Source organism: Perca fluviatilis, chromosome 10, assembly GCF_010015445.1.
Source record: "Perca fluviatilis chromosome 10, GENO_Pfluv_1.0, whole genome shotgun sequence".
In the NCBI taxonomy this organism is placed as follows: domain Eukaryota; kingdom Metazoa; phylum Chordata; class Actinopteri; order Perciformes; family Percidae; genus Perca; species Perca fluviatilis.
The window spans coordinates 17,183,928-17,205,595 of record NC_053121.1 but is presented as its reverse complement, the minus strand read 5'-3'; the positions used below and the strand labels follow the sequence as shown (position 1 = coordinate 17,205,595).

At 40.0% G+C, this 21,668-nt stretch overlaps 1 protein-coding gene across 2 annotated transcripts in view; it reads left to right on the top strand.

Moving 5' to 3' along the window:
* The window catches only part of frmpd3 (FERM and PDZ domain containing 3), a 90,037-nt gene that overhangs the window by 51,337 nt on the left and 17,032 nt on the right, over positions 1 to 21,668 (top strand). The window lies entirely within an intron of this gene.

Below are 21,668 nucleotides of genomic sequence, written 5' to 3'. Positions count from 1 at the left end.
CTTAGGGTGGGATCAATAATTGACCAATGGCTACAAGCCAACTGGCCTTCTTTTCAACATCTTGGGGGCTACACTGATAACACTTTCCAGATGTTTCCGGAGAAGTGTCCTGTGGAAGTGGGGTAATGTTCATTCGGATCATCATGTATATAGATAGTTCAGATATAACTTAAATACAAGTTATAAAGTCTGGTCAGATACTTCAATAGCAACATAAAAACTATTATTTTTCAAAGTCAGGCTGGAAAAAGAAAGTGAAGCCCTGGTTTAAGTAACTAAGTAAACCTCCTTTCACAGCAGTGACCTCAATTAAATGTTTCCTGCATGTGTTGATCACATCTCCACATTGGCTAGGTGGAATTTTAGACCATTACACGGCTGTTTAATTATATGGATATTTAGGAGTAATGTATTGATCATCAATGGCTCTGTCAGGACTGACCTTAACCATTCTGAAACATTACTTCTCCTATGTCGAAGCCATTTTGTAGTTGATGTTTCGCTGTGTTTAAGGGCATTTTCTTGTTACATCTCCCAACATCTATTATGCATCAGATGACTGAAAGCTACCCTGAAACTTAAACTTGTAAAAATGATTTTTAAGTTTTTAGTTTAGGTTTAAGTTTTTCAAACATTGTTTTTCCAATGAGTATTAATCGTTTAGGCCCAGGGGCATCATGGTAATCCTTACTCCATGCTTCACTTTAAAGGTACAATATGTAACATTTCTGCATTAAAATGTCTAAAAATGACTATACCTATGTTATATATTTTGTTGAGTTGTGTACTTACAATACCCCAAATGTTTCCAACAACGTTCAAACCCAGAGAAATCTGTTTTTTTATTTTAATGACATTGGTCGTTTCATTTAGTCGCCTGTGTGGCTTCATAAAACCTTTGACCCCTGTAGTTACTCTAACTTCCGTCAAAACACAGGCACCAAGATGATACGTTTGAGAGTAATCGTAAATCATACAATGTCACAGAAAGATTAATACTCAGTAACCGTAATACAGCTTGCTTTCTGCCACACTACACAGCATCATTTTGTCATTGATTACATGCCACTTACAACACAGTAATACAGCAGAGATCTTATTTATTGATACATTTCAATATTGATTGATCCAGCTTAACATTATGTGCTACATTGACAAGTAACGTTAGCGTTAGCTGATGCTACTGCTCGGTGGGGAACTTTAACATTATAAGGTTACAACATTGTTCAACACGTTCATGAAGTTATTTTAAGTATAATTGTTTTAATCAAGGTGAAGTTAACGTTAAACAACACTGGGCTAACCCACGATTACGTTAGCCAGCTAGCGTTAACGTTAGCTGTATAGATAGACAAATCTAATGCTAATTTAGCCAGCTATCCCACCCTGGTTTTGCTGCCTCACTGCCCGCTGCTAAGGGACTTCAGTCGGGATGAAAGCGAACAGCAGCCCTGGGGACACGACACATCCACAGTAAGCCAGCAGCCAGCCACTATTATTAACTTACATCAAACATAACCCAGCCAGCACAAACTCCAGCGCCGGGTGATAACGATGCTAATGGCAGTAACAGAAAGTGTTATGTTCCGTCAGGGAAAAAGACCATATCGCTGCAGAGACTGGCTGGCCGCGGTGTTGTGCTGAAATTCTGCCCCCTTTAGCATTTACGTTTGACCCACAAATGGTGACGGTAGGGAGAGTCCGAAAGCAACACCCAGCAGCCATCCTTTTGATGTAGGAAATCGGCCGGTATCTCCGGGGCCGCGGAGATACTTGGCCGCCAGCCCCAAAGATACCCGGCAGCCAGTCCCAGCTGCTAAGTAAGTCTCTCAGCAGTGTTGAGTAACGTGACAACAAACCCTTTTCCCCCCGTTGCAGAAAACATTCAAAAAGTGACACTGACGTGAAATATATTTTGATATTGTGTTTTAGCTGCTGGCTAATGTTAGCTTGCTTGCTCGCTAACTGGTCTACCACAAATCAAATCAAGAAAACGTAATTATGTGGGAGAAACTGCAGCTATTTTATCAAAATGACATGAATAAACGTTACTAAACATAACATGGATAAAACTGTAATGGATAAACCCATCCGTGAACAGATATGTTTTATATTATATTGTGTTAAACAATGAAAACTACAACTCCCATAATGCCACTTCACAACGTCATCAAAAGTCTGTGTTTACATCCATTGTTTTGATTGAGAGACCCCATAGCGGCAGAAAATTACATATTGTACATTTAAGGATTATGTTAAGGCTATTAGTTTGGTTTGCATGGTTACGATAAAATATACTCTTTTTCCGCATGTTTTCACAGAACATTGTCCCAGAAACACAAAACAATTTGAGATGTACAATGAAACCATGAAGAGATGAGTGTTGATAATCAATATTTTTCATGTGGTTTGTACAGAACAAGACATAACTAACCACTAACTAACAACTACAATTTCAACTTGTTGATGGAAAATATGACTTGTAGCTTTTTTAGAAGTAATTTGTGAAGAGATTCACATACTATCAATTCCTATTTGGATTTTTTATATTAAGATTATTTAATAAATATACCATTCAGAAAACAATGATTTGGGTGTTATTAGTTTACATATGTGTATTATATTATAGTGACTTTGATGAATATCATACCAAAATTCATGATTTCTTTTTTTACATTAATGTAGGGTTCAAACTGACTTTCTTTTTCTTTGCACTGCATGCTTATTATCTGTGACTCAATTAGTCTCTCCTAATTTCTCCTATTCTCGCATTCAACGGCATGACACAAATGTGGCACTGCAACGGCAGCTTTACAGACGATTTTACTGATTGAACCCTCCAAATGGTCCACCAAAAGGGGTTCGATATGACAGACCACTTAGAGCATTACCTGCAATCTTGTTGATTATCTCCACATTCACATCGATTATCATGTGGTTCCCTCCCCCTTCATACTCAGTTATCACTCTGTGGTTGCTGATACGGAGCTACATTATTGATCGCAGCCCATTAACAGGGATAAAACTGCACACTTGCAGCCTGATTCATCACTACTTATGGAAGAGCCATCACTCAGTGGGCCACCTACACTTGCAACTGGAATAAACATCTGTCTACAGGTACACTTTACACAAGGGGCCTTCTATAAAATAAGAGTTTATTAGCGCATAAAAGAGCATAAATGCTGTTTGACTCTTCCCAAGCAGAGCTGAAGTGTTATGGGGGGGTATACATTTTTTGTCAAAAAAAATAACTAAAAAGGTATATCAGATGCTCTGTTCCGAAATCTAAAAGATAAATGTCTAAATTTGACTGAACTTGGTACTGTGCCAGTTTGCATGCCCAGCTGGAACAGCAAACAAACATTTGTTGGTGAAATGGTGGTCAATATTTCATGGCTGATGTGAGACAGTGTCATTGATTGAAAGCAGTGGCTAAGCTTGAATAGAAATTCATTGAGCATACTTATTTACTCTTTGTAAGATATCAGCAAACCCTTTTTTTCAAACATTGAACACCCAGACTAATGCCAGCAAATGATTTATACATGACAATACCAAACCGCAACAAGAATTGCATGCAGTCAGCGGTTCTGCTTCAATGTAGTAGTCAACCTCTTTTAATGCACCACATATTCCTCTCTTCTCTCCTTTGCCCAGGGTAGCATTAAATAGATTAAAGCACTAAGAGCAGCCAAGCAAATATTCATTTCCTCCACACTGAGTGTGAGAGCACCAGACAGCATATTATGGACTGTCACAAAGTCCCTGGACCATCTCGCCAAATCAAAGATGGAAAATTTTAATATTTAGAGAAGATACAACCTATTCATTTAGCAGCTTTGATGCAGCAGTGTTTTTTTTTTGCCCAACATAAACAGGAGTTACCAAACCCACATGGGGAAAAAATATATGATTAGCAATGTATTTGGATATAATGTGTGGAAAGCAAAAGGATTATTACTCTAGACCGCTTTTGGTTTTGGTTCCAGAGCATGAATTAAAGTTAAGCACAAGTTAGAAACAAAAGTAGGCTGTGACTACAGTATGTACACAGCACAGGTGTTGCAATATCTTTAAATTGGACCTTGCTTGGACCACACCCAGTTTTTACTTCAGCCTTTCATTTGATGTCAACCACACAGTGATGGAGTACTCAATTGTGACTCGGGTCGCTATTCTCTGGACTTGCGCACTGCTGACTTGGACTCAGATTCGAGGATTTAGGAAATCGGACTCGACGATTCAGGAAATAGGACTCAGAAGGTGCATGAAGTTTCTGACTACTGCCTTAATGCGGATTTCAGTGCCACAAATGCCTGCCCTGCTCTCTGTTGCTCCGAAACAGACATTAGACATTGCTGCATGTGACGGTAATTAAAACTTAACACTTGACAGCCGGTAACGTTAGCCTACAGTTAGCTAGAAGCTGGTTAAATGGTTAAAATGCTGACAGCTAAACATTGTAAAGTGTGGCTGTATTTCACAGAAAAGGATTCCAACTCCAGGACGTACAACAGTCTGCAACTAAACACCCAGTGTAAGTGCACTACGGCCACTGCTGTTTTGGACTTTATGCTGCGTTCACTTGCAATTTAAAAAGCCTGAACAAAAGCCTTGTGGTGCATTCAAAGTTATTGTAAAATACCCTTTGCCTCTTTGTCATTTTAAAAGCAATTTACTGGTGAAATAAGTTATTGTTATAATTTTCCATTTTAAATAAATCATTTAAATTTGACCATATGGCCTTAGCAATAAACAAGCTGCCCCATGCTACATGTTAACATCAGAGAGATGCAAAGGGATGCGGATTCAGACTCTTCTTTAGTGTCTCAGAGTTGGACTCGGACTCAAACTCAGGTAATGGTGACCTGACTCACACAGTTGGTGACTCGACTACAACACTGCAACCACACCTGTAAAGTTTTGTGACTGAATCTTGCACGGTTGTGACACTATTGAGGTGACAAAATCTGGCTGCAGACAAAAAAACACCTGGCGAATTACTCAAACCGCCTCTGTGGTAGTTCCCGCTACAGTAGTTGTCTTCAGCACCACATATTGCCAAGATGACACACGCACGCACGCACACACACACACACACACACACACACACACACAAATAGACTCACAAGGTGAAAACAATATCAGCATCGCTGTCACGGCTGGTAATGATACTACAGTAGAGAGCACCACTGTTCCGTTCTTTTAAAGGAAAGCCCTGCAGCCACAATGGATGCTGAATAATACACCCAAAAAAACATCCATACAGTTGTTGATATAATAATTAATAAATAAATTACATTTTGTCACTTTGTTGTGAAAATGACTGTGGCAACACATTAGAAAACCTCAACGAGAACAAAAGCTACGCAATTGCTGCACAGCGGTGGACTTTGGTCCAAGCTGAGGCAGGGGAAGAGTGTGGCGTGGCTGAACCCAAGCAGGCAAGCAGCAGGGGCATGGCAGCTCAGCAGGCCAGATAATTACATACCCTGATGGAGCAGCCACTTGGTATTCTCTGCACACACCCTAAAACATACCAGCACTAGATAGGCCAGTGGCAAGAGAGTAAGACAGAGGGAAATAAAGGCAGGAAAAGCGGCTACAGAAGCTCCCAGACCAGCCAGACCTAGATGGCAGGGAGGCTGGGTTAGGAATCAACTGCTTGCTGTGGTCTGAACCTTCATATAGACATAACCAACAAGCTATGCTAAAGGACCAAATCTTACTTTTTACTGTGATGTATAATCTTTTACAATGTCACCTTTTCATGTCACTTAACACATCTGGATTAACGGTAGTACATTTCTACAAAAGATAAAGCCTGACATCTGATGTCATCTGATGTCAGGCTTTGTCCCTCCACTTCTGCTCTCTGTGTTTTGCCGTTCTTAAAATCAATTTGCTACGGGAAATAACAACAACCTTCGACCTAGCAAGCTACATGCTGAAAATAAGTTTTAAAGAAAATTTGGATTGTGCAATAAGGCAGGCAAGGAATGATTGTAAAGATTTACAAGGAATATGTTTACAGCATTTACTATCTAACTGGGCATTTTTGGGACTGATTGGTGGGATTGCTGTGGACAAAATGCACACGGCGATACACTTGTAACACCAAATTACGTCTAACCATGTAGCCAGCTAATTTAAATAGTTCACACTACTGTACTGTGTGAACAGTTAATTTAATATTTTATGTGGCGTTTTCTTTTGCGGGGTGCAAATGTTCCACCAAAACAAGTTCCTACCCAGATGTATCTGTGGTGTAGCCAGACCTTACTCCACAGCGCTGTGGAGGTCTGGCAAAGCGAGACTATCACACACACTCACCGGCCAGGAAGCTGTTGGGGAGACAACATGACAAAGAGAGAAGATGCACCTCAGTGAGTAATGTGATAGTGGGAGAACAGAGAGGTAAGACTGGATTTTGTGGTTAATGAAGTGTTGGACCGGTGAATCCACACCTTGTCATTATGTAAATGAGAGATATGGGCAGAACTGTTGTACTTACTGTTGTTACAGAAAAAACATTAATATTCTCTCATCAGCTCCTTATGTTGCTGTGGAATATACAAAGGATGGAAATAGAGCTGGGAACATCACTTTCTGTACAGTTAAGCACAATGCATGAATTAATATTACAGAGAGAGAGAGACAGTTTGTGGAAATGAGTCAGAATATGTGTTTACACTGTGGAAAATGCATAGCTGAATATTAGTCAGAAAAATACAGAAAATAGGAAGGGTGTGGGAAATGAGCTGCATGCTGCACACTGCAGGCGAAGAGCACTTTATTGGCAGTCACAAAAGGGCGGAGTTGGGAGGGGGCGTGTGGGTGATATCTCATGGGAGGCAGCAATAGGAGGCGGAGGGGGAGGCAGCCATGCTGTATTTCGTAGAGAATGAGTGTCACTCTGTGTCACTCTGCTATCAGGCGAGCTGCTGAGAGCTGTGTGCTTCACTGAAGGGTAACAGCAAAGAGACAGAGCCGCACTGCTGCTGTCACGGACACTCTGCCTCTTAGTTTTCAGCTGTGGGCAGCTAGCTGGTGTAACCGGCTGCAGGCTGCTGGACACCAGTGACTAACTGTGTCATTTTCACTATGTAACTGAAAGCTATAGCCAACCGTTAGCTAATGGTCTCATTTATACAACCCTTTGCACAAAAAAATATGGAGAAGGCTGGAAATTAATTTAGTAAAAGTCAGGTGTATTAGCCTTTGGCGGTAGCTTTATCACACTTAAAACTTCTGTCTTATTTACAGTATTCATTCAACTTGAAAGGTTCGGTCAGGTAAATAACAAGATATACAGTATGTCAGGAATGAAAGTTGAAGTAGGCACACAATCTGTTCAGTGCAGAGCACAGGCTGGTTGGTAGACTTTGGGGAGAGAATAATGCTACGCAGGCCTGACCTTCTCCTTTCAGCTCCTGACTGATGAATCAAAATGTAGTCAAGTGGAACCTCCTGAGCCTGATAACATAGATTCAAAATAACCAGCCAGGGAAACGGCATCTCCTTGCTATCGAAGGTTTATTGAACCATGACGGCTGATTTTTTTTCATGCGCTGCTATATTATGTAAAAAAATATTCCTCATCACTTATTTCTTTGCTCCATATTTCATTTTTCATCAGTTTCCCTGCGGCTTTATTTCGTTTTTAAATTCTCTATTGCTGTTCTTTTTTTGTCCACCACCCAGGATTTTAAAGTCAGCTAACAAATTCAAGTGCATACACACATAGTAGTGTTGATGTTAAGATATATAACAGATACAGAGTTAATACATTTGAGCATGTTATTTAATAAGGTTTTAATCAATAATTCAGCATTATTTGTCAGTATTATTTCCTTTTCATTTTAATTCATATTCATTGGACTAACAAGCAAACATCTGACTCAGCATACACCACAGGGTGATTGGGGAATGGTTCTCCGTGTCTGCCTCTCATTTATACCAAGCAGCCTATTTCACCTTCAGCAGACCAATGCTGTTTCATTGATTGGTAAAGAGGACCCATATGGACAGTAAGGAAGAATGTCTCTGTGGTATTCGCCAAACCCCAGTGCTGTGGAGATGTAGCCCTGCACTTGGCTGCCTGCTTCCACCTCCCTCAGTTTGAAATATAGTGGCCAGGGATTACGGATTTATGTAATGTATCACAGGTATGCAAAACATTCTCGATTATTATGTCAAATTGGTAAAGTTCATGACCTTTGAAAAACCTAAATTTGGATTAAAAGTGCAGACTCTCTAAAAACTCTAGTACACAGCATCAGATAATTTGATAGTGGCTCAGGTTTACATGTGGCATTCAGGAGCTAGGAAGGTGACGGTGAATATTGTATACTGTAGTTAGGAGGGCAATGCAAAGGAATAAAAACAAGAAGAATGCCAGCACCGTTTTGGCTTTCATCAGACAGCACAGTCATGTTTGCCTTACTATTTATGACCTCTACAGGAATACCGCAGTCTCTGGACAGCATTAAAGTCTGCCCCTGCCCCTTGCCCTCTATAAATATTTTCTTTATGGCCGGGGGAAGTGAGGGAAGGTCTTAACAAGCTATTACATGGATGAGCATTTATTAACCTCATCCGCATTTTATCAACCAAGATCCTGCTCAGTGACCTGCAGGGACTGTCAGAGCTAAACATCTGTTTGGCTAACCTCCTCCACCCATCTTTCCTCAGTGACAGATCGGCTCTTAACCATCGTGTTGATCCATCGCAGCTCGCTGTCCCTCCTCTCCATATCTGTCTGTCTGTCTGTCTGTCTCCATGCCAGAGGATAAGCCAGGCTATTGATCTCAACTCAATGAAGCAGGCTCAAGGTCTTTACATTAAAGCTGTGTTTTAACCGACTCTGGCTAAAGGAGAAACCCACTGTCAGACAAAGTTTTGTCACAGTGCGACAAGGTCTGTGCTGAGCTGTGGGAACCCACTGTCAATGTTAATGGTGCAGCTTGGTAGAACTAAATGATGTTCTGTATAACTAAATGTAAAGCATATCACTTGATGCAGGGTTACACACTCCCCATAGCTATGCTCAGGGAGTGCACCTGATCAACAACAGCTGGTTTACAGTTGCTTATGGTGACCAAATTAGGCACAAGGGACTGAAAGGACTGCAATTATTTTCAATATTAATGTCTTGTTTCATCCAAAACCCAAAGATATTCAGTTTTCAATAACATATACCAGCAATTATTTAATTTTGAGAAGCTGGAACAAATGATTGTTTTGGTGTTTTGCTTACAAAATGACTTCCACCATTAATGGATTATCAAAATTGTTGCCAAGTAATAACTAATCAATTAATCACCTAATTGTTTCAAGCTCAATTTACAATATTTATCCTCACCTGAGAGAAGACATAATGTAAACTCTAGAGACTGCCTCATGCTTGATGATTATAGATCAATCAGAATACTAGATATCTTACCTTGTACATGTCAGAAAATGGAAAAAAACTAATTCCATTATAAATTCCGAGAGCCCAGATGACATCTTATAATTACTTGTTTAAGGTATATTTGCTTGAAAAAGGACTGAAACACTTAAAGGATCGTTAAAATAGTTACCAATTAATCTACCAAACCAATACTAATGGTTTCAGCACAACATGGCCTACAACAAAACAAAGTGTCAGAATCACATGATAATTATTTTGTGATCACAATAAAACAAAGGAGGTACATGGCTGGTAAAATGCAATATAAGAGTGCCTTACACCAGCATATTGCTACTCTATGGCAGAGAGGTTGTGCGGTTAAGCTGGTCTGCGGACGGAGCACTCTGGAAGGTGGAATATTAATTTCCATGTTGTGGTAAAGTTCAGGTGGTGCAATGATGACATAAATAATGCAGGAGTGAGTTAGAGGAGCAGCTCAGCTCAAGACAGGTCAGCCAAGTCCAGTCAAGGAGAACCAAGGAAGTCTTCAAACATGTGGCCAAGCAGATGTTGCTTTTTCCATCATATTTTTATATCAGTATGTGCCTCATGGAGATGTTTTCCCCCCAAGTGAGAATAACTCCTGGGTTCCAGAATTGGTCTGATCATGTTTTTAGGCTCATTCAGTGCTCTAATTGAAGCTCAGACAGAAAAAGCCTTCAAACATGTGACCCTTTGGATAACAAATACAAATAAAGTGTCTGAGTAAAGACAATAGAAAATATCTCTAGCCTTTGACACAATAAATAAATAGAGATTGATAGATTTACTTTCTGTTGGTACATATGAATAAATCATTGATGTGCAACATTCGTAGATACATATCTGTTTATACTGTTCAGATAACACTGTAGGACATAGTTTTATAAAGCCTGTCCGCCATCATTCATCTTCATTTGTCTTGGTTGAGGTGCTAACGAAAACAGAGTGACTCAGAGAGGAGGAGAGAGAGAGAGAAAGAGAGAGAGAGATGGGGAGGGAGTTCAGTCCAGGTAAGAATGATCAGCATGTTAGCAAAGCTACAGCTTCCACTGAAATCAATTTCTGGAGGAGGGTTTATTTTCCACGTTTGCATTTGTTGCTTAATCGAATTTGGAGAGTAAAGCGAAAAAAGGGCTGTATCCTCCTCTAGGTTGTGAACTCCATTGTGTGGGAGTCACATCCACTCCAAACCCCATTCACCTTTTCAGATCCTTTTTAACCTTTCCACTTCCAATCCCCCTAACTTGGCTCTCATCCAAAAACCTCTTGAGATGCACCTTTGCTTGCTTGCTTTCGGAGAGTCTGGACTGGGGTTTTAGCCCAGATGGGTGTGTATAGTCTGCTGTGGTCATTTCAACACTTAGTGATCAGTGGTTGAGTATGAGTTCTGAGGATCCCAACTAAGGAAGTTCAGGACTGCCTGTCCTATATCAACCCCACAGAATGAATTGGTTGTGTTGTCCTGCAGGATTTCTGGACTGGCTGGGGCTTGCAGTGACAGAAAGGATTAGCCCCAGTGCCGATGGCTTCATTTCATTGGCTCTCTCAATGCAAAGGCCTGTCTGTCACGAGTCACAAACCAGAAATCCTTTCAAAGACAGCGCAAATATTTAGGTTTTTATCACAACCAGCAGTTGAAAACAGATTGAAGACGGTGGCAACCACGCTGCCACAATGATTTTCATGTTTGCAGCTTCGAGGCCAGACATATGACAGGCAGAGTATGGTTGTTTTCATGTCACAGTACACTAGGAAGATTATTGTGTCGCCTCTTTCATAATCCTAACAGGATTTTTGCAGATTCAAGGATTTGCTACATTTGATACAAAATGTTGGCTGCCTGTGCTCTTGGCTGACAGAGGATTTTTCAATGATTGAATGGGAAGTATGAGTATCCAACAAGACTTTACATACATGTGTATGTCAAATTAGATATAGCGGCAATAGAAATATCTTGGTGCTGCATTATCTTTTCTAATATTTGTGGTCCAAAATATTTTCAGCTATAGATAATTTAAGATGCATCTTGTCACAAAGCCGATTAAAGCATTAAGAAGTTGCTTACACTGTAGTTTTCTCCCACAACCTCCTGCTCCACTGCAAGAAATCTGTCTTGGACACAATGCAATCACTGACTGATAAACATCAGCTAATCCACACTGCTATTAGCTTGATCATCTTCTTCTATGTATTTGTCTGACTCAGCAGCTAAACACATTTAGTATATATGTGGCTAGTACATTAGTCTAGTTTAAAATGGGAAAAATACTGTTTGTTTTGGACAATTCTGGTGTCTGTGCATTGTGATACTGTGAATTTTGACATTATGTCTACTGTCCTCTTACTGTTTAGTTATATTCCAGCCTGGGTAATTCATCACTAAGCATTTGACCCTGCTCAAGCATCAAATAAAATATTACATTTAGCTGATGCTTTTATCCAAAGCAACTTACAATTGCTACATATGTCAGAGGTCGCACGCCTCTGGAGCAACTAGGAGTTAAGTATCTTGCTCAAGGACACATTGGTTGATGTATCGCAGTGGGAATCAAACCTGGATCTCCCGCACCAAAGGCATGTGTCATATCCACTGCGCCATCACCACCCCATCATTGCTCTTATGTGTGTCATGTGTTACTATTCCTAATCAAATTTTTATTAAAAAAATTTATTTCTTTAGGCAATTCTAAGAGTCTATACAGTCATGCTAGCAGCTCTGTGAGGCTGTACATGGGCAGAGCAGTGCTTTAAACTAAATGCTAACGTTAGCATGCTAACATCGTCAAAAAGACGATGCTGACATGCTGATGTTTTGCAAGTATGTTTACCATTGTAGTTTAGTGTGTTAGCATTCTAACATTTGCTAATTAGCGCTTAAAAAAGGCTTGGAAACATTTTGAAGAGATGATGGTGCTAGAGGGGATCACCAACATTATTAGGATTCATTGTCTAGGGAATGACCATGAATGTCTATACAAAAGTTCATCCAATAGTTGTCAAGAGAGTTTAGTGGTGGATCGACCAACTGACCGACTGACATTGCCATCCATAGAACCACGTTGCTAGCGTGTATAAAACCTTGTAGGCTATCGGAGTACCTTTGAACATAACCAGCCTATAATGATTACCACCATCACTGCTGCCATGCATAGCTTCAGCTTACATAATCAAAAGTAATCAAAGTCCACTCAGAGCAGTTTTCTAATAAGGTGCCACCACCAACTGAGCAACAGAGCAGTATATGACTACGATAGCACAAAATACCCAAGGGAAAACCAATATTAGATGGAATTGATAAAATGCCAGCGCTGATGCTGATGCATTCTTATGTTTATGAATTATTTACCCAGCTATAAGCTCGGCCTGTTCATCTGTCTGTCGCTCATAAATAATCACTGAGATAGTACTAACCTATTGTCTGGCTTCTCAAGGTACTGAGCCAATAACAAACGGTCACTTATGACTCTCTTCAATTTCCAATTAGTGCTACACAACTCCCAAGTTTCTGAAGTTAATTCCATCTCTGATTCAAATTACAATTTATAATTCAGGCATGTACCAGACGCAGTTAATCAGAGAGATTAACAATTAGTGCAACAGTAAAATAAGTGAAAATTCCTCAAGCATCGACAGGGTAAGTAGCCAGATAATTCAGAGTGCCATGTTGAAGTGTGATGCTAATTGTCAGAATGGACTCTTTAATTCCTATTAAACCATAATTAAGAATCTACATTCGAGATGCAGCACCCAAAAGGCTAAGCCGCAAACCCTGCATGTGGGAATAGGCTACACTAAATAAGACTGAATAATGTTGCACGAGCAGCAGAAATAATGTTGCATTCATTTAGCCTAAATACATTAATCAATGTTGTTAAACACAGCGTCCTCCATATGAGTATGCTTGTTGACAAGTTAACTGTTTAATTTAATAGGCTATAGTGTGGTAGAATTTTCGGAAACACCGCATTCTGGTATGATGAGACTAAAGGGAAAGGTTAGACAACATCAGGTCGTTTTATAGGTCACGGTAGCCTGACAAGCCAGACCCACATCTAGATGTTGGGTCTGGGAACTCACCATTTGCAGGGCTCAATCCGAGGGGCGGGATAAACGGTTGTCTTTCAAATTCCTCTGCACGCAATAGGACAGGGCTACAACCTACCAGAGCAACGCTAGTTGATAGATTAAACTTTTGCCGTATCCGGTCGGCAAAACTCCGAACACATCTTCCTTTTTTAAGAATGACTTCAGTGCCGTTCTTTGTTCTTTTCTCAAAGAAAAGCTCAACTCCAAGTCTTCCAGAGTCACGGCCAAACCTGATTCGAAAGACCGCTGTTTGTTTATGGCGCCTGCAACATCTTTGTTCATCCTAAAGTTTCAGCTAAATGTAACGCCTCCAGCATGAGTTTAAATACACCTTCAGGAAGACAGGAACTTCACAGACATTGCACAATAAGACATTGTGGTAAATACTGTACCGCCTGCTTAATTTTCTACTCACTTGAGTGTTCATTTAATGCTTCTGTGAAAGTCATCATATCATTTTAAATAGATAATATTATCTGTGGTTGATACTGTCTGAGACACATGCACAATGAAAGAAGGCACTCTTTAGCAGTCACAGCATCCTCTATTAGCCAAGGATCACGCTAATTATTTCAACAAGGAGTAAAAACTCCCACAGAACAATTTAAGTGCAGTTCAGATAATAAATTTAATTAAAAATGAAGCTAAACTAAAAGAAAAATGCGCAAAATGTGTTGGCTGGCAGCAGGGGCAGTACGTGTAGTAAACTGTAGGACAGCTAACAGGAGAGGCAACTCATTTACCCTCTCCACAAGGGTTCTCAGTGGTATGTCTAATTTTCCTGAACAGGACTGCAGCTTTCAGGCTTTACTATATGTATTCACAAGTGCTAAGATGTCCTTCAGCTTTGCTCTCAGACTACACTAATTTGCCGTCTTTCACGGCAAATTAGTGTCCATGCAGTTTTCCCAGCTACAGCAGCTATATGCTATACGCTCTTCACAAAAATGTAATTCAATCCCACAGAAGCATTTAAAAAAAATGTAATGGGTTCACTTATGTAATTATATATAACAATGAACATTTGGCCATTATTTAATTTTTTTAGCAATAAGGAATCTGGGTTTCATCTCAGATTTAATTCTCAATTAAATGTGACAATCTGCCTGTTTTATTTGAACAACCCTTGTAGAAATTGATTTTAAGATATTTTTATTGGTTTATAAAACATAAGATGCTTCTGACCCCAAGTGCATGTCTGTTATACAGTATAGATCAGGTCATCGTGTTGCTGTTTCCTGACTGTAGCACAGAAACGTCAACTACTATGAACCAAGGCAGCCTTTGGAAAATTCAGCCAGACATTATGAATTGTAATTTGAAAAAATACAAACAGAAAGAGAAAAGGGGAAATGAAAACAGGGAAGAAAGAAACATTTCAGTTTGGTATTTGTTTAGCTGAGATAATTTAATTATAAGCTACTGTTGCATCTATTTATTTTATTCTTGTCCTATCTAGTCTTACATAGCAACAACATATTGCTGGCAATTGACATTTATACTAATACTGCACATTTATACCAACTTGTTTTAGTTCTCTTATTTATCTTGAAACATTATATAATTATAAAATGATGCTTATATTATACACTGAGCTGCCAGATTATACATTAAGCTACATGCAGTGAAAACAACCAAATACAAATACACCAAAACGCTTTCATCAAGTATCACTTACTTACGGTATTTCTCAATTAGTCTTAAACGTAAGAAACATTGTATAAACAAACTACTATGGGGGGTGGAACCTAACAAAAATGATTGATAAAACTTGAGTTGATTTTTGGAATAATAAATCCCCACATGTCCGGGTGCCCGTTTTTACCGTATGACTCTTGTTGCCTGAAGCTTCCCAATTTCTATTATTATTTTTTGTCATCTCAGCTCACACAGATGAAATCATGTTCGTGGAAAAGAATAGAATCCTTGCATATTTGTCCATATAACTTGGAACATTTACTATACATTGATTTTAAAGAAGTGGTTAAAATCACTACAAATCCTGTTATACTGAATAGCCTACATATTTGGAAATGGTCTCATAAATTGTTAGGATACAAATATACCCTCTCCCCTGTATGCCCAATTTGGAGAAATCCAGGTTCCTGTTGTGACATTTCAACTTTCATTATTTTGGAAATGTGTTATAAGCTGCAGAGGTGTCAAAAGTATTCACATTCATTGCTCCAGTAGAAGTATAGATACTAGGGTTTGAAAAGACTTCTGTAGAAGTTGAAGTATCAACTCAAGCTTTTTACTCAAGAAAAAGTATAAAAGTACTGGTTTCAAAACTACTTAAAGTATAAAAGTAAAAGTAATGTAAGGGGGGGAAAAATGCCATTAAAGGACAAAAGCTTATCGTTATTTTTTAACGATGACAAGCCGGGATGAAGACAAGCCGAACTGAAATAGGAGTAACAAGGCTATTTTTAAAATGTAAGGAGTAGAAAGTACAGATAATTGTGTGAAAACGTAAGGAGTAGAAGTAAAAAGTCTGCTGTAAAATAATTACTCCAGTAAAGATAGATACCCAAAATTTTACTTAAATGGGTGATAGAATGCAAAACCGATTTTACCCTGTCATAGTTGAATAACGACAGTTCGGTGGGTAAATAGGACATACATAGAAGCTCAAAGTCCCACTGACACCCCTTTACTATGAAAATTTCATATTTTGAAACTGCCGCTGAAAACGGGCGAATTCCAACAAAGCTGGAAGTTGACGTCAACCTCCCAAAAACCGGAACCTTTGTCAGCCCATGGGTATATTAAGAGAACGTTCACGCCAACATTTTACATACAGGCTACACAACTGACCTGAGATCAGGTAGTCTTCAGAATCTAGGTGCGCATATCTCTGCTATTCCATTACAAAATTCACTTCTGAAACTTTTGTGCGAGAAATCAACTATGTAAGGCTCAAATATGGGCCCCCTTTTACGAAAATGAATGGCTAATTGCAAATTTTGTCCAACTGTGTGTCGGAATTCAGCTGCCGGTGCTGCCTGTGTTGCTGCCTCGCCGCCCGACCTCCCTTCCTTCACACACCCCGGCCTGCTCTGAGGTACTTGGAGCTCCGTCACGACTGGCAGCCCACAGCACTCCATACCCGCGCAAAGTCACCGTTTTTTGGATAATGGACTACTAAACGCTGGTGCTCTGGCAGAGCTCCAGGGCTTGCAGCTCCCCTCTTCCTGCTAGCTAAATGCCGGTGTGTGTGAGTGAGAGCACGGTCAGCAAGCTTGTTACGCCAGCAATCTGTTACCACAGGTTCCAGTTACTCTTTTAAATGTGTGTAATTATAATGTGTTGAGTTATTTAAACAAACTATTGGGGAAATAAACGCCGCTTGTCCGCGAGTCTCATTGATAGAGCCTGCGGCTGGATGGAGCTCTATCAATGAGAGCTAGCTAGCCTCCTCTTAGAATTCCTCTGGAATTCACAAATATTCATTATCTTGAAATCGGACACCGTTGTTAGCTTTATAAGACCTTAAGGGAGATGTTGTATAAGTGACGTGACGAAATTCAAACTGTAAATATACTCAAATTAAGGCGAAAAGGAAGCTAACTATCCGTGATTTGTAGCTAGGATTGAAGGGACAGTCACAGCTAACGAAACACCTAGTCTTCACAAATATTCATTAACTTGAAATCGGACACCGTTGTTAGCTTTATAAGACATATAGTTAGATTTTGTGTAAGTGGCGTGATGAAATTCAAACTGTAAATATAATCGAATTAAAAGCGAACAAAAAACTAACTATCCGTGGTTTGTAACACAGAGTTGGCTACGGACAGTGAGCTAAAAGTTTTCACAAAACTATGGACATTTTCATTAAATAAAATCGAAACGACACCGTTGTTAGGTTTATAAGACATATATTTAGATGTTGTGTGTGGTGGGGTGACGAAATTCAAACTCTAAATATAATCGAATTAACGAGAAAGGAAGCTAACTATCCGTGGTTGTAGCTACACATAGCTAGGATTGAAGGGACAGTCACAGCTAACAAAACACTTTGTCTTCACAAATATTCATTAACTTGAAATCGGACACCGTTGTTAGCTTTATAAGGCCTTTAATTAGATTTTGTATAAGTGGCGTGAATGTGTGTAACATGTGGTAACAGATTGCTGGTGTAACAAGCTCTCACTCTCACACAACGGGCCATTTAGCTAGCAGGAAGAGGGGAGTTGAAGGCCCTGGAGCTCTGTCAGGGCAGCGGTGTTGGTAGTCCCTGCTGTGGGCTGCAGCCGTGACCAAGCTCCAAGTACCTCATAGCAGGCCGGGGTCTGTGAAGGAAGGCAGGCCGGGCGAAGAGGCAGCACCGGCGGCTGAACTCCGACACACAGTCTTACCAAATTTGCAATTAGCCATCAATTTTCGTAAAACGGCCCATATTTGAGCTTTATATAGTTGATTTCTCGCTTAAAAAAGTATCAGAAGTGAATTTAATAACGAAATAGCCCGATAAACAATGTATAACTTTGCAGTGTCTGAAATATGAGAGTCTCCCATGTGTTTCTATGTAGTTTGCTCAAACCAATCAGCGCGTAGCTCATTCTGAATATTCATGAGCATACCATATTTGGAAGAAAAGCTCTTGTTCCAAATAGAGCCATATTCACAGGGTAGTTAAGGGCCTAATAAAATATCATTCGGGCAATTTTCAACCCAACCAATGTTACATACCCCATTAGGAGACCTTAAGGAACAGTGTAAAATACCCTATATAATCATTCTATCACCCCTTTAAGTAAGGTAACGAAGTATTTGTACTTCATTACTTGACACCTCTGCTAAGCTGATATCTCAGTGTTTAAATGCATCTGTTCCACTTTCACCTCGTTTATGTCTTTTGGGAAATAATATGTCTGACAAGTGGAATAAATATGAAAGGATGTACACAGATCTTGCTTTGATGGCAGCTAGGAAATACATAGCTTTAAAATGGAAGGCTTCCAAACCCCCAGCAATAGTCCACTGGACTACTTTGTTATGGACAGCATTTATTATAAGAGTTTATTTTATTTTATGTTTTTGAATGTGTTGTTTGTTTTGTCCTATTGTGAAGGACAAATATGAGGATTGAGAGTTATGGATGAAATATCTTCACACTGTTTTTGCTAAATATAATAACAATAGGAGATGATGAAAATGCATGTGAATTGAAAAAAAAGGGGTAATAAATAATTAAGTGATTTGATTAATTTATTTAAATCCGAGTTGATTAAAACAGTTGCGATATGATGAAAACAGAGCAATGTTTCATAATTTCCTCATCATTTCTCCGTCTTACATTCATTATTCACAACACCAAATTGCCACGTATCATTTAAGTTACTTTCGCCCAAAATGTCAATCAAAAACCACGGCCTGGCCCGCTTGTTAGCCTTTATCTTGACATGGCGGTGGCAAATCAAGAAAAGTGAGAGAATTCATCCTACAAAAACTTTTATTTCGCAGAGAGTCATTCTACTACTAGTCTCGCTTTGCCAGACCTTCCTCCACAGCACTGCGGAGGAGGGCCTGGCTAGTCCACACAGCATTCTGGGAAGGGAGATCAGAGACACCAGAGAAAAACGTGCTCTGGTTTATTGGCATTTCTTTAAACCAATCACAATCGTCATAGGCGGCACTAAGCATCGGACAGAGCCACGGTGCTTCTGCAAAATAGCCTCGGGAAGGAACTTGTTTTGGTGTAATGTGTACATTCAAAAGTTGTTTTAGTCGTGCAACAGAAAACTCAGATTGGTCAGATAGTCTAGCTAACTGTCTCTATTTACCGTGCAGAGATCTGAGGAGCAGTTAACCATAGTCCTCATAAATCCACCGGAGTTTAAAATTCCAACACAAAGAAAGCGAAAGGTACCAGACATCCGGCCGAAAAGGGTGAAATCCGGCGGAAATCACAGAAGTGGAACGTCCAAGATATAGACGATTCTACTACTAATTTACTATTTCAGTTACTTCCACTCCTCCAGCATGACCAAAGAGTTGTATCAACATCTCTTGGAGTACATGATCAACCTTATATTTCTAAAGATTTGGTTGGTTTGTTGGTCGGCTGTGTCTGTCACCTCCGAACACCTGATCACACTAAAACTGAAACTATTCAGCAATGTTGCTGTATAAAATGCAGTGTTCCTCCAAGCTAATGATAGCGCTGTTGGCGGAGATATATATATATATATACAAGGGAGGATAATAACTGAAAGGTCATCCTTCCCAGACCCTGCGGCCTGGTTAGCTGCTGCAGACTGGGACACTGGCGCAGAGCAGGTATGTGATGCCTTGACCTCCGGTGCCAGAGGAAATGTTGGCATCTGGCCACAGTGGCTGCGGGGTGATCGAAGAGCATCTGGCTAGTCCCCTCTCTCCCTTGTAGTGGCCACATCACTATTCTCATCCACCCACTATGCCTCCATCCAGCCGAGCTTCAACAAGCTACCGAGAGCCGTAGTTATAGCAACCGACAGGCCTGCCGATGCCCTTGGGGATCATTTCTTGACAGAGTTTCTCGGTGTCCTCTCTCAGTAAAAGGTCTGCCCCTCTGCTGAATGGCTGTTTATCTTTGCAAACATCTAAGCTTCAGTGTCCCCCGGCTACCTTTATCTCGCTCACTTCTGTTCAGTTCTTCCTCAACACTTATTTTGAATGCCAAAACTCATCTCTAAATTAAGTGAAGAATTTAAAGCTGTAAATCCTGTGCGGTCTCCACAAAGCTACAGAACAAAAACAGACAGAGGAGGACATGTTCCTCTGTTTCTGATTGCATAACAGTTACGTTTGCTTGTATAATGATGATGTTGGTGGCACTGAATAATAATTATTAGCTGTATTTGAATTTTCAGATTTGATCTTGACATGTACAAAAAGGACTCACGGATTATAAGAATAAATTGAAGGCTCTCTGAATAATGGACAAGGTATACATGCAGGCTATACACAACGCAACACAGCAAGGCTATTTATATTGTCTCCTTGCTGAGGTCAAATCTTGGCTCCTCTGCACTTGAGAAGAGGTGCTGAGGAGTTACTGACGTTATGAATCACACACACACACACACACACACACACACACACACCTGATGAACGGCTAGTCACTGGCACCTCCTTGAAGATCCAACAGAATGAGAGTCCTTCCAGCAACTGGAAAGGGAGACAGATGGTAGAAAGAGGAAGGCATTAGGGACAGAAAGGAGAATAAATGGGGAGAGAAGTGCACTGTCAGAATCCATTGGGAGAATCAAAGGAGAAAATAATCATTCTCAATCAAAAACATCTAATCCTTTTTAGATGCAGAACCAGCTGGTGTGGGCCATTTGTCACCACTGTGCACCTCTGATACAGACAGATGATCCTCTGTACGTCAGCTGAATACTGAATACAGACATATTTATTAAAATCTAATCTTTTTAAATGATTAGCATAATTGAAATTCAAAGCACACGTAATGTAATGGATTTTCAGTCATGGACTGAGCTCAATATGAAGCCTATCTACGATGCATCAACCCTTATCTGATACCATGACACAAGGTAGAGATCAGTAATGCACTGCTGGCATTGTAAATGAGCCATGCTCCTCCATTAGCCACTGTTATCAGAAACAACAAGTGACAAGAATATGAATCTAAACTATTGACTAATGTGACTCAGCCTCCTGATACTGACAGTTTGTTCTCTGCCTGTGGTAAAGTATTCGCTCTCAACAGTGTATTCCTGCATAATTATCGACAGTACTGTCGTGCACTTTATCCGTGTCTCTCTGTTTTAGCCCATCTGCACCGTTAACATTCCAATCAGTGTCTCATCTTTAGTCAGCAATCATCACAGTCCTAGATCACAGATATGAGCATAAATATCTGTCTCTCTTTTCCTCTCACAATCATTTCCATCCAATTTTACTTTTCATTTTTCTGCCACATACACACTCACACAGTCTTTTAGTAATCTTGCTTTCACTGCCTCCCACACAGGCATCTGTAAAAGAGCATGTGTGGTTCACAGCAGTAGCTTGGTCCACGCTGTGAGAGACTGGCAGATTCAGAAACCTTAACGTCATACATACTCTAGTCAAGTGTATTATGTTATATGTCCTTGATAATTGCAGTTTTTCTAAAGACAGGCCTCAAATG